The sequence below is a fragment of the Hylobates moloch genome, unplaced genomic scaffold (genome assembly GCF_009828535.3).
Source record: "Hylobates moloch isolate HMO894 unplaced genomic scaffold, HMol_V3 SCAFFOLD_13, whole genome shotgun sequence".
In the NCBI taxonomy this organism is placed as follows: domain Eukaryota; kingdom Metazoa; phylum Chordata; class Mammalia; order Primates; family Hylobatidae; genus Hylobates; species Hylobates moloch.
In genome coordinates, this window is record NW_026652288.1 from 34,719,371 (window position 1) to 34,733,834 (window position 14,464).

Here is a 14,464-nt window from a genome sequence, read left to right on the forward strand (position 1 = left end):
GGTTTCACCATGTTAGCCAGGATGGTCTCGATCTCCTGTCCTTGTGATCTGCCTGCCTCAGCCTCCCAAAGTGCTGGGATTACAGGTGTGAGCTACCGCGCCCAGCCTGGATGGGACTTCTTATGACAAGCCTTCGTGGGAGCTTAACACATTTGGAAAACAAAACAAAATAAAAAACCTCAGGTTCTCAGCCATGTTACAGCTGGTCACCTAATGTGACTCAAAAATGACTCCTCCCCCTGATGGTGGAGACCAAGAGGGAGTGCTCTGACTTGGTCACAAATCAAGCCCTCAAGGACATATGACAACATGAGAGAAAACTTTATCCAGTACCTCCCTTTATGAACAACACAGAATGAAAGAGATAAAGGAAAAGACTACTTCTGGGAGGAAATGGATTAAACAATCAAAATACTCAGACCCCAACATTACTAAAAAGTACACCAGAATTACTACACCAAGACTAGTCCAACACAAATCTTCTCCCATTAATCGAAATTTGGTGGAGGAAACTGATTTTTACCATCCAATTGGAAAGAATACACAGAGAGAAGCCAGGAAACTTGAGACTAATACATTTTTACCCTTTAGCTGGCTGGTTACTTTTCTGCATTTCTGCATGTCCAAAATGAGGTTATGGAGGTAAATCAGGTTTTAGTGGTAATACAGGTCATGGGAGAAAGAAAGGAAGTTCAGTTAGCAAAGCTGGTCTTGTGTCAGTGAAACCTTGCAGGTAGCAGTGCTCAGAGAAAATCAATGCTAAATTTGTTTATGTTTAAGGTATCAGATTCAGTCCATTTTTCCCAGATCTAGATAAGGGAAGACATGCCTGCACTAATAATGATTCTCTATGATGTAGATTTTTTTCCACAAAAGACAACTGTGCAGGGCCATTCCTATTTGCTGGCCCTCTGACGGACACATCAAAATTTGTCAAAGAAATATATTGTGGGTTAAAATATTTTTATTTTCTTCAACAAACATTTCTAGAGGTGGAGTTGGATGCTCTGCAGTTACAGAATTTTAGCCAACCTAAAGGCCTGCTTTACCATAATTTAGAGCTCCTGTTAGATTTGGATTTGACCAAGTGAAAAGTGTTTTGGAAATTAGACAAGGTGAAGAGTTGGTCAAATCCAAAGGAAGAATGATAAAAACCAAAAACACAAAGAGTGATTTTACTATTTACATACTGTTGAACACTCTAAGCATAAGGAGAGCTTAGAAGGAAGTAGTAATAAGCCTTATCCTGCAGCTACCAAATTCTAAAACAAAACCCCAAACCAGCTCCTTAGTTGAGCAGAGACCAAGCTGCAGTCTGCTCTCCATTGTCACAGGAGCAGGAAACTCACGTTCCTTTTAGGAAGTGAGCAAAGCTCCATGAGGAGAGGAGTTCCATGAAAAAACAAAACTCAGATCTCAAACAAAAAATCGGAGAGAGCAGGGACCTCAAGAGAAAGTAGGATCCAATTCTTAGAAAGTCACACGATTGGACAGAACTAAAGCTCTATTGTTGGTAGTGAGCATAAACAAAAGAAGGACTGCAGGTCAAAGGTTCTAAACTGCATTAAGAGGACCCCTTCATAGTTGGCAAAATGTTAACCAAATTGAGTGCCTGATTCAAGTGTCTGAATCAGTTGAGGTTTATGTCTGAATCAATTGAGGCTTATGTCTGAATCAATTGAGGCTTATTGGACCAGAGCTTAAGGGCATACCCTGGAAAAACACAAGTTGTAGAAACCCTCTATGGCTTGTTGTGTCTTTGAGGAGGTTGTCAGGAGGCCTGGCATTTATACATCTTCTTAAAGGAGGGAAGGCAAGTAGGAAGAGACAAGTAGAGGGAAGAATATTTGGTCTCATCTTTATTCTCTACATAGAAAGAAAAAGCATTAACAGTGTAAAATCTGACAGACTTTAGTTTTAGGAGCTAGACTTAGATTGCACACCTAAAGTTGCAATTGATGTGACCTTGTTTTATGAGAGAATGTACATCTTAAGATGAGGATGAAAATGAAGACGAAAAAACCTGCTATGCACTGGGGACCTTTATGTTTGCAACTCATATAATGCTCACAATGACCCTTTAATCAGTTACTATTATCCTTCTATCCCCAAATATCAATGAATTTGTCCCTTATCTCAGAGCCCATTAAAGGTGGAAAGAGGACTCAGACTCACATATTTCTGAATCTAAAACTCATGCTTCCAGCAAAAGAAATTATTGACAGAGTGAGCAGACAACCTAAGAAATGATAGAAAATATTTAGAAACTATGCATCTGACAAAAGTCTGATATCCAGCATCTATACGAAACTTAAATAAATTTACAAGAAAAAAACATTAAAAAGTGGGCAAAGGACATGGAGAGACACTTTTAAAAGAAGATATACATGTGGCCAACAGCACACAAAAAAGCTCAATATCACTGATCATTAGAAAAATACAAATCAAAATCACAACAAGACAGTCTCTCACACCAATCAGAATGGCTATTATCAAAAAATAAAAAGATAACATGCTGGCAAATTTGCAGAGAAAAGGGAATGCTTATACACTGTTGGTGGCAGTGTCAATTAGTTCAACCATTGTGGAAAGCAGTGTGACAATTCCTCAAACAGCTAAAAACAGAACTACCATTTGACCCTGCAATCTCATTGCTGGTCATATACCCAGAGGAATATAAATCATTCTACCATAAAGACACATGCACACAAATTTTCATTACAGCACTATTTGCTATAGAAAAGACATGGAATCAACCTAAATGCCAATCAATGGAACTTGGATTTTTTTAATGTGGAACATATACACCATGGAATACTATGCATCCATAAAAAAAAATGAGCTCTTGTCTATTGCAGGAATATAAATGAATTTAGAGGATAATATCCTTAGCAAACTAATGCAGCAACCAGAAAATTAAATATTGCATGTATAAGTGGGCACTAAATAATGAGAACACATGGACACGATGGAAACAACACACACCAGGACCTACTGGAGGATGGAGGGTGGGAGGCAAAAGAAGAGAAGAAAAAATAATTATTGAGTATTAGGCTTAGTACTTAACTGATGAAATAATCTGTACATCAAACCCCCATGACATGGGTTTACCTATATAACAGACCTATATATGTACCCCTGAAACCAAAATAAGCATGTTTTTAAAAAAAACCACAATGAATTTCAAACATTAACAATTTAATCTCTAATCCTTCTCCAATCAAAATTTTAAGATTTTTTTGTTTTAAAAAGAAAACCTTCAATGAGCAGAATAAATTGTCTTCTTTTTTTCTAAAATAATAATAAAATAAAACTCGTATTTCACGCCACACAATTGTACCTACCAGAATTCAAAGAAAGGAAAGTTGGCTGCCTCTAACAGAAATAACCATATAGACGTCAATGAAGAGACAGGGTCTGAAATGGGCCTTAGGACAAAAAACAATTAAGGAGGTTGAGTGTCTGGGTCAGACCGGCAGACCCTGACCCAGTGACAGATGAACAAATATACTCAGACAAATATCCAATGAAAGAGAGGGCTGGGTGGCCCAGCCACTCACTGATACCGAGAAAGTTCCAGAAAAGAGTTAGCAGCAGTGGCCCCAATCAGCCAGCTAAGTTTGCATTTATTTAGTACAGATTAAATGACAAACGTCTTGAGTAAACACCACAAGAGAGTAATTGACTTTACCAACCTCCCGAGTAGACAGCAATCATGCACCTGCAGATAATCAAAGGTCGTTCTTAAGACCACCTGAATAAACTCCTCTACAATCCTATGTATCTACACCCTAAGCTTTTAAGAGAATTCAGCTGCCTTCAGCCAAATCTTTTACTGAAGCTATGCAAACCCCTCGGCCTTCCAAGAAGGTTTGTGACTATTTCCTATAACTATCTTTATAATTTTTCCTCTAAAATCTTTCCCACCACAGTGACTGAAAGCCCACATCTCCCCATTTTCTGTTTCTTGTATCAGGCTTTGTTGATTGAAGAGCACAGGTGTGTGCAGCAACAGGTCTGTCAGATGAGACTGTCATTGCTCTTATTCCAGCTTTGCATCCTAGAATTAGCAAATCACATAAGACAAACATAATCAACAACACTCTCTTCCAATCAAGGAGTGACCTGTAGTGTTACTTGGCACCTCAGTTCGCTGTATGTCATTACTGAGAAACCCCGCAGAGGGTATGTTAATCCTTTCTAGCCAAGCAGTCGCGTCGTCTGAGGCTGGGAAGGGAGTGCCTGCCCAGGTGACAGGGCGAAAGAAAGGCAGATCTAAGATATGAGCCCAATAGATTGTAGCAGGTACAGGTTGCAGACAAAGCCAGAGCATAAAAATGATCAATACCCTACATGAGTTGCAGTGTACAACAGAGAGCATAGCAAGGAACAAATTATCTGGAGTGAATGGTGTCTGTGTCCAGAGCAGGATTTGTTCAGCCTCCTGAGTTATCTTCTTCAGCATCCCCCAAGTAATGTCTGGGGCTTGTGTTGTCTGCGGAAGCCACATTGTCTGGGGTTGCGGGTCCTGTAGGGTCTTTCATTGGCTGGCTGAAGCTTTTTCTTCTTTCCATCCTTTGATGAGGATGTAGTCTTCAGGCTGGTGCTGGTGTACTGGAAATTCTTGGGGTGGTGCCTGTACTAAGAGATCTTTTATAGTCTTTGTTAAAAAGCAGGTTAGTGCTTTAAGAAAAACCTGTTGTGCTTTATTTTAATATCCCGTTTAGAGAAAAACTGGATACTTCTTTAGCCAATATGTTTACACACAGAATTTCTTTTACAATTAACGTTTTAAAACTTGCTTATACCTTCAAAACAAAAATTATACATTTCTTGCATAAATTCCTTTTTATAATATTTTTTACGACTTCACAGACAATCTTCAACATGCCTTAAGTTTCTGACTTTGTTTTATAACCTTCCTTACTGGAAGTGCATTCTCATATCTACAACTTTCTTAATATTTCTTTCTCTTCTTTCTACTTTATTCTTTGTCTTCCTTCTTGTGTCTCTCTGATCTATCTGTTCTAGTCTCTCTCTTACTCATTCTTTCCCTTTATTTCTCTATAGAGGAAAAACTGCTTCAAATTGCTTTTTACTTAAAGGAATCCTGATGATACAAGGATCATAACCTTGCAACTGATTGCATCATCTGTGGCCCAAATACATGACTTTACTTCTTAACTGGATATAGGGAGATAGTGTTTTAGTCCTGGTATGTGAGCAAAAATCCCATTCTAGAAAGCACAGTCCCAAGATCATCGGTCCTATTAACCCTGTAGGGAAGTGTTTGGTGGGAAAAATAAACAACTGAATTGAATAGAGCAGGTCTATGCGATCTAGTTGCCTGTGAGAGATGGCTTGTTCTATTTCCTCAATCTCCCTTTTTGCTGCAGGGGTTAAATATCTGGGAGAATCTAGGGCTGTACTGCCCTTTAAGATAGAAAACAGGTTTGCAATTGATAAGCAGTTATGCCCAAGACAGGGCAAAGTCAGTTTATATCGCCCAGAAATTTCTGATAATCATTTGAGGTTTGTAAGTTGCTAGTATTTAATTTAACCTTTTGAGGTCTTCCTGACTGGGTAGTATGCACCCAAGATATTTCCAAGGAGAGGACATTTGTACTTTTTCAGGTGCTGTGATTAAACCTCTTAACTGTTTGTTTATTTGTTTGTTTGTTTCTTTTTGAGATGGAGTCTTGCTCTCTCGCCAGGCTGGAGTGCAGTGGCATGATCTCCGCTCACTGCAACCTCCGCCTCCCCAGTTCAAGTGATTCCCCTGCCTCAGCCTCCCGAGTAGCTGGGACTACAGGCGCATGCCACCATGCCCGGCTGATTTTTTGTATTTTAGTAGAGACAGGGTTTCACCATGTTGGCCAAGATGATCTTGATCTCTTGACCTCGTGATCCACCCGCCTCAGCCTCCCAAAGTGCTGGGATTAGAGCCGTGAGCTACCACGCCCGGCCAACTGTGTATTCTTTATGACAGAGGCATATACACTTAAAAGTACTGGCTCTCTTGGGGCTGCCAGTAATATATCAACCATAAAATGAATAATCTTACTACTAGAAAATTCTTTTCTACTGGGGAGCAAAGCCTGATCTACATGTTACTGATACATGGTAGGACTGTTCAGCATTCCCTGAAGAAGCACTTTTTTTTTTTTTTTTTAGTAAGCACTTTCCAATGAAATCGGCAAGCTGGCCTTTGATTATTAATAGCTGGTAAGGTAAACGCAAATTTTTCTCTGTTCTGTTCTGTGAGAAGAATAGTATAAAAACTGTCTTTTAAGTCAACAATAATTATAAGCCAATCTTGAGGAATCGCCATGGGGGAAGGGGTCCCATAGGCTGTAGATTAGCATTAATAGCACGTAAGTCATGCAAAAGTTTCCATTTGCCAGACTTTTGGGAATGACGAAATGGGCAAATTCCAAGGGCTGTTAGATGGTTCTGTATGGCCGGCTTTTAATCATTGCTCAACTAATTCATGGGCTGTTTATAATTTCTCTCCCTTCAGAGGTCACTCTTTTACCCAATTAAGATTTTGAGAGAGCCACATCATGGGTAGCGGACGAAAAACAGTGGCCATAATTATAATTTAAATTTAACTTCAATTTTAACAGAGAATTATAATTTGGGATGTTCCTTGTGTAAAAGAAACACAGGAGATTTTACCGTGGGCCCCCCATGGAGCTGGAGGGCAGTGGGGTGGGTCCTGGGCAGCTGCCACAGGGTGCTTGCTTAGGCGCCACTTTTTGTTTGGGAAGCTTTTTCTCTGCAGGGCTCCCTCCTCCCACCACTGGGCGGATGCTGCCGGCCTGGGCGAACTCTGTCAGCTTGGGAGCTAAGAGCTTTTTTGCAGCTGAGGCTTTCCTTTTGCCCGCCACCCTTTGGCTGTGCAGCTTCGGCTTCTAATGCCTTTTCTTTTTTTTTTTTTTTTAATTATACTTTAAGTTCTCGGTTACATGTGCACAACGTACAGGTTTGTTACATATGTATACATGTGCCATGTTGGTGTGCTACACCCACTAATGCCTTTCCTTATCTCTCTATAAACATACACCTGATTACCTTATTGATTTTGCATCACCGGGCAGGCTAAAAGCTCCCTTTCTAAAGCCGCTTGCTTAAGACAGGGTCCCATAGCTGTAGTGTATCCCTTGTCTTTTTTCTTATTTATTGGAGGAGGGGGCTCAGGCAAAACCTCCACTTCCTCTTTCATATTTTGGAACGGTGATAGAGGGGCTGAGGGACTCAGGGGTGGTAAAATAGGTGACGGTTCTGCCTCCTTCCCCTTTTTAGGCTCTTCTGTGTATAATGGGACCTGAGTCGCCCTCACTAAAGCCCATAGCATTAAAGATTACAGGGACCCATTGCTCTTGTGCACGAGGTCAGCAGATCAAGGCCATCCTGGCTAACAGGGTGAAATCCTGTCTCTACTAAAAATACAAAAATATTAGCCAGGCCTGGTGGCAGGTGCCTGTAGTCCCAGCTACTCAGGGGGCTGAGGCAGGAGAATAGCGTGAACCCAGGAGGCAGAGCTTGCAGTGAGCCGAGATCGCGCCACTACACTCCAGCCTGGGTGAAAGAGGGAGACTCCATCCCAAAAAAAAAAAAATTTCTTCCCACTTGTTCCCAAAGATCTACGTCTAGTGTACCTTCTTCCGGGAACCATGGGTTAAGTGATACAATTTGCATTAAGTCCCTTAATTGAACCTGCAAACCGAGGCTCCAATGGCTTTAAGCAACTGTTCAAATACTTTTATATACTGCTTCTGTTGTGCTGATAACTGTTGTTCCAAGATCAAACCCTAGCCTGAACAATTCCCTCGAACTTGGAGATCCCAAGCAGGCACCAATGACCTACTGATTTATTGACTTATTGACTTACTGGCTTGCCAACGGCACAGTCTTCTTGGTTTTCGAAGGTTTGTGATTCTTTGCAGTGATACCTCAGACCTGGGCACCAACATGCCAGGTCCTCACACGGAGCAACAACTGCCTGGGTCCAACCAGCAGACCCTGAACCAGCAACGGATGAACAAATACACTCAGACACAAATATCCAGTGAAAGAGCAGGCTAGGCTGCCGAGTCACTACTCACCGATACACAGAAGGGTCCGGACCCTTCCGGTAAAGAGTTAGCAGTTGTGGCCCTGATCAGCCAGTGAACTTTGCATTTATTTAGTACACATTAAATGACCAAGTTCTTGAGTAAACACCACTAGAAGGTAATTGACATCACAGACCTCCCGAGCAGTTCCCCAACATAAGATTAAGTGTTGGTTTTAGGACCACCTGAGTAAACAAGCTATTTAGATAAACTCCTCTACATTCCTATGTATCTACATCCTAAGCTTTTAAGATAATTCAGCTGCCTTCAGCCAAACCTTTTACTGAAGCTATGCAAACCACCCAGCCTTCCAACAAGGTTTGTGACTATTTCCTATAACTCTCTTTATAATTTTTCTTCTAAAATCTTTCCCACCACCCTGACTGAACTCCCACAGTTGAGAAGACAGGGAAGGGCATTACATAAGCAAGAAAAAATTAGAATAGTTTTGGAAATAAGAAAGTATAATGTTGGTCAGGTCTTTCAACACAGATCAGAAAAAAGGGAGATTAGGGCTATGCTATGAGGGCACTGAATGACAGCCTACATAATGGGAACTTCATCCTACAGATAAGTCACTAGAAAGCTTTGAGGTCACAAACCTGACAAACAGCATTTCCCAGAAGATGACTTTGACAGTATTAGGCAAGATAAGTTGGGAATGGACTTCAACTTTGGCAACTTAACAGAAATATCTAAAAGATCTATATTTCTTTTCTTTTAATGTTTAATTTTGAAATAATTTCAGACTTTCAAAAATGTTCCAAAAATAGGCAAAGTCCTCATATGCTTTTCATTCAACTTCCCCAAATATTAACGTTATAGATATGCACCTAATCATCAAAATCAATAAATGATTATTAACACTGTAAAATGAATGCCTGTACAGACCTTATTCAAATCCCCTCTATCTTCTGACTAATGTCCTTTTTCTGGACCAGGAGCCAATCTAGTATCACATATTCCATTTCATTGTACTGTTCTCTCAGTCTCCTTGAATCTGGGAAAGTTAATCAGGATGTCTTTTACCTTTAAGACCTTCACATTTTTGAAGAGTCTTGGTGACTTATTTTGTGGAATGACCCTCAGTTTGGACTTTTCTAATATTTTCTCATGAATAAACTCAGGTTATAGACTTTGTACAAGAATACCACAGGGGTGATGCTGCACCTTCTCCATCCACTATATTAAAATGCCCTAAGATGTCCTTATCTCTGATTACTGGGGATGTTAACTTTGATCACTGGGCTAAACTTCCTCCACTGCAAAATGAGCCTTTTCCTTGAAAAGCATTTTTAAACAACCAATCCCTGGGCCACACCACACATCAGCCAAATCAGATACACTTGAGGGATGGTACAGGCATTTGTAGGCTTTAAATGCCCTACAAGTGACTCTAATCAGTATCCAGAGTAGGAAACCTATGGGTTACACAGTGAAGATTAGAATCCTGAAAATCAGCTAGGAGACCATTCCTAAGGCTTCTCTTTCACAAAAAAAAAATCTAATTCTAGATAAAAGCAAATACATCTGGATTTTGGCATGGACATATGGTAGAGAAATAGAGGAATATTAGAAATCACCTGAGAGTGAAAGTGGGGAGATCACTTGAGCCCAGAAGTTTGAGATCAGCCTGGGGTTTCACCAGCATGGCTTTTTCTGTATACCATTACATCCTCTCTCTCAATACTTCTTTGCCTTTGAAGATCCCTCTGGTCAGACCACCCAGTTAACATGGATGGTGCTGCCTCAGGGATTTTGAGACAGTCCTCATTTCTTTTGACAGGCATTGTCAAAGGACCTCTCTGAGTTTTCCCATCCTCAGGTCAGGGTCTTGCAATATATGAGTGACATGCTGCTCTGTGCTGCAACTGAGGAAGCTTCTCAGGAAGGCACTGAAAACTCTTCTTAATTTCTTAGCAGACAGAGGTTTCAAAACCCAAGGCCCAGCTTTGCCAAACCTCAGTGAAGTACCTAGGCCTAATAAAGTCTGACGGGACTAGAGCGTTAGGGGAAGAAAGGATTAAGTCCATTTCCTTTTTCCCACTCCCTAAAACCCTCAAGCAACTAAGGATTTTTGGGCATTACAGGATTTTGCAGACTATGGATACCTGGGTACGGTGAGAGACAACATCCCGTATATCACCTCATAAAAGAAACTCAAGTGGCTACAACTCATTTTCTAACCTGGGAACCTGAAGTTCCAAAGGTCTTCAACCAGCTGAAACAAGCCTTACTTAAGGCACCATCCCTCAGCTTTCCCATAGGGAGGGCCTCCAATCTTTATGTATCAGAAACGTAGGGAAGGGCCCTGCGAGTTTTAACTCAAGCCCCAGAACCAACTCAACAGCCAGTGGGCTACCTGAGCAAGGAACTTGATCTGATGACTAAAGGATGGCCAGCATTCCTCCGAGAAGTTGCCACAATGGCCCTATTGGTATTGAAGGCCAACAAATTAACCCTTAGAAATGGCTTCACTCTTTATACCCCACATGATGTAGCAAGATTGCTGTCTTCTAGGGGTAGCCTTTAGCTAACAGACAGCTGGTTCCTTAAATATTATGTTCTGCTGCTAGAAGCGTCTACAATCCAATTGAAAACTTGTTCTCACCTAAACCTAACCACTTTCCACCCTGAGGAACCTGAACATGACCATGAAGAAGTTGTGGTACAGACCTGCATAGCCAGGGAGGATCTCAGGGAACCTCCTCTACAAAATCCAAACTGCAGCCTCTTCATGGACGGAGGTTTCTTTGGAAAGCAGAGTCCATAAGGCAGGATATGTCACAGTCACTCTGAATGTTGTTACTGAAAGTGGGCCCCTCTCTCCAGGCACACATGCTCAACTAGCTGAACTGATAGCTCTTACAAGAACTCTTGAGTTAAGCAAGGGAGAGGTAGCTAACATTTACACTGACTCCAAATATGCTTTCTTAGTTCTCCATGCTTGTTGCAGGAAGTCAGGGACCCCGAATGGAGGGACCAGCTGGAGCCATGGCAGAGGAACATAAATTGTGAAGATTTCACGGGCATTTATCACTTCCCAAATAATACCTTCATAATTTCTTACACCTGTCTTACTTTAGTGTCTTAATCCTGTTATCTTCATAACCTGAGGATGTACCTCATCTCAGGACCCTGTGATAATTGTATCTAACTGTACAAATTGATTGTAAAACATGTGTGTTTGAAAAATATGAATTCAGGGCACCCTGAAAAATAACAGAATAACAGTGATTTTAGGGAACAAGGGAAGACTACCATAAGGTCTGACTGTCTGCGGGGTCAGGCAAAAAGAGCCATATTTTTCTTCTTGCAGAGAGCCTATAACTGGATGTGCAAGTAGGGAAGATATCACTAAATTCTTTTCCTGGAAAGAAATATTAATATTAATACTCTGGGAAAAGAATTGCATTCCTGGGAGAAGGTCTATATATGGCTGCTCTGGGATTGTCTGTCTTACGTGGTTGAGATAAGGACTGAAATATGCCTTACTCTCCTGCAGTACCCTCAGGCTTATTAGGGTGGGGAAAAAAACCCGCCCTGGTAAATTTGAGGTCAGACCAGTTCTCTGCTCTCAAACCCTGTTTTCTCTTGTTTAAGATGTTTATCAAGACAATACGTGCACAGCTGAACATAGACCCTTATCAGTAGTTCTGTTTTGCCTTTTGTCCTGTTTCCTCAGAAGCATGTGATCTTTGTTTTCCTTTTTGCCCTTTGAAGCGTGTGATCTTGTGATCTACTCCCTGTTCTTGCACTCCCTCCCCTTTTGAAATCCTTAATAAAAACTTGCTGGTTTTGTGGCTCAGGTGGGCATCAACGTCCTACCCATATGTGATATCACCCCCAGAGGCCCAGTTGTAAAATTCATGTCTTTGTACTCTTTATCGCTCAGCTGGCCAACACTTAATGAAAAATAGAAAGAACATACGTTGAAATATTTAGGGCGGGTTCCCCTGATACATGTTCATGCTGCAATTTGGAAGGAAAGAGTCTTACTACTAATGGATCTCCTATAAAATACCATTGGGAAATTAACAGGTTATTATCCTCAGTTTTCCTTCCACAAGAGGTAGCAGTAATGCATTGTAAGGGACATCAGAAGGGAACAGATGAATTAGCCAAAGGAAACAAGTTAGCTGATCAGGCAGCCAAGTCAGTGGCAAGAAAGCCTCAGGATCTTAACACACTAAAAGGCTCTCTAATCTGGGAAGGCTCCATAAGAAAAAATTAAGCCTCAGTACTCCCCTGCAGAGATAGATTGGGCCATCTCTCAAGGGTACACTTTCCAGACCTCAGGATGGCAATAGTCAGAAGATGGCAAACTCCACTTGCCAGCCTCCAGCCAGTGGAACACCCTTAATATCCTTCACCAAGATTTTCACTTGAGAAATAAAACTTATCAGTGTGCCCAGAGATTGTTTTCAGGAGATAACTTATAAAAAACAGTTGAGCATGTTGTTAATGCTTGTGAAGTCTGTCTTAAAAATAATTCCAACTGGCAGCTTCTTCCTCATCAAACTTAAAGGATGAGAAACTATGCAGGGGAGTACTGGCAGATAGACTCCACCCATATGCCAAAGATGAAGGGCATCCAATACCTCCTGGTATAAGTAGATATTTTCACTAACTGGGTAGAAGCATTTCTATGCCTTACAGAAAAGGCCTCTGAGGTAATAAAAGTGTTAGCTAATAAAATAACTCCCTGCTTTGGTCTACATAAGTACCTCAAAATTGACAGTGGCCCCTCATTGAAGGCAGCCATCACAAAGCTGGTCTCAAAAGCATTAGGCATATGGTGTAATCTCCATTGTGCTTGGAGATGCCCATTCTCAGGAAACGTAGAAAAAACAAATGATATTATCAAAAGACACCTCAGAAAACTGTTCCAAGAAACACACTTTCCTTGGGTCACTCTTTTTCCCATGGCTTTACTGTGGGTAAGAAACACCGTTTCAAAGTTAGGCCTAAGGCCTTTCGAAATGTTGTGTGGATGACCTTTCCTTACCAATGACCTTCTTTTTTTTTTGAGATATAGTTTTGCTCTTGTCGCCCAGACTGGCATGCAGTGGCACAATCTCCACTCACTGCAACCTCTGCCTCCCAGGTTCAAGCCATTCTCCTGCCTCAGCCTCCCAGGTAGCTGAGATTACAGGTGCCTGCCACCATGCAAGGCTAATTTTTTTTAATTTTTAGTAGAGATGGGGTTTCACCGTATTGGCCAGGCTGGTCTCGAACTCCTGACGTCAGGCAATCCACCCAACCCGGCCTCCCAAAATACTGGGATTGCAGGTGTGAGCCACTATGCCTGGCCTTACCAATGTTTTCTATTATACCTCTGAATTGGTTAACCATGTAACCTCTCTGGCTCACTTTCAACAGAAATTAACACAACTAGCAAAAGTTCAACTACAGAAAATAAGACCACCTTTATTTAACCCAGGAGATTTGTTATTAGGAAAGCTCTCCCTTCTCTCTCTCCTTCCCTAAGGTCAAGCTGGGAAGAAACTTACACTGTTCTTCTTTCAGCATCCTCAGCAGTAAAACTTACAGGTATTGACTCCTGGATATGTGACGCTTGAGCCAAAGTCTGGAAAGCTGAGGGAGCAACCCCTGACAGCCTAGAGGAATGTCCCAGATATCAATGTGAAGAGATAGGAGAACTTAAGATAAAAATCATAAAAGATAAGTAAATGAGTGAGGTCTCCTCATCCTCCTCAGTCCCACCCCTACCTCACCAGATACTTTGTCATTTCTACCTTTCCTCTCAAGATTCACCACCAGATACTAGAATTTCTTTTTGACACAACTTGCAGGGAGATTTTGATTATCCATGGGATTACATTTGTAATTTCATAGACCCCCCAAAGGGAAATTCTATATCTTGGGGAGAAAAATTTTAGATGGAAATTATTTACTACACCACGCTTGTGGGAATTATTATACTCACTCTACTATTTGCAGCATGACTATACACTGTGGCACTCACAATGTGAAACTCTGGATGGGAAATTCTAATTGCTGTAATATTCTGCTTAATTATCATCTTTATAGCAGGACTAATCATTACACAAAAGATTTAGCCAAAGTTAACACTAAAGTTACTCTCAACACCCAATCCAATGCCACTTATCCAAAAAAAATAGTTTCTATATTATCGCTTCTGGTGAGGTGCAGTGACATCTGGTGGAGGAAGTCAGTATTACAACCCGTCAGAACAGCTAACAGCTATCAAACTCTACTGTCATGGTTATGGCCTATAGTACCCTCACTAACAATGATAATCTTAATACTCATATTCAAACTCTATACTCTAAACCATCTTATAACACTTATCTCTTCTCATC

The 14,464-nt window shown here is 41.0% G+C and overlaps 2 protein-coding genes across 2 annotated transcripts in view; one reads left to right on the top strand and one right to left on the bottom strand.

Moving 5' to 3' along the window:
- LOC116480610 (carcinoembryonic antigen-related cell adhesion molecule 1-like) overlaps nt 1-14,464 on the bottom strand; it is a 1,172,951-nt gene that overhangs the window by 101,605 nt on the left and 1,056,882 nt on the right.
- Nucleotides 1-14,464, top strand: part of LOC116480620 (pregnancy-specific beta-1-glycoprotein 4-like) — a 111,401-nt gene that overhangs the window by 30,706 nt on the left and 66,231 nt on the right. The gene's annotated exons all lie outside the window — the stretch shown is intronic.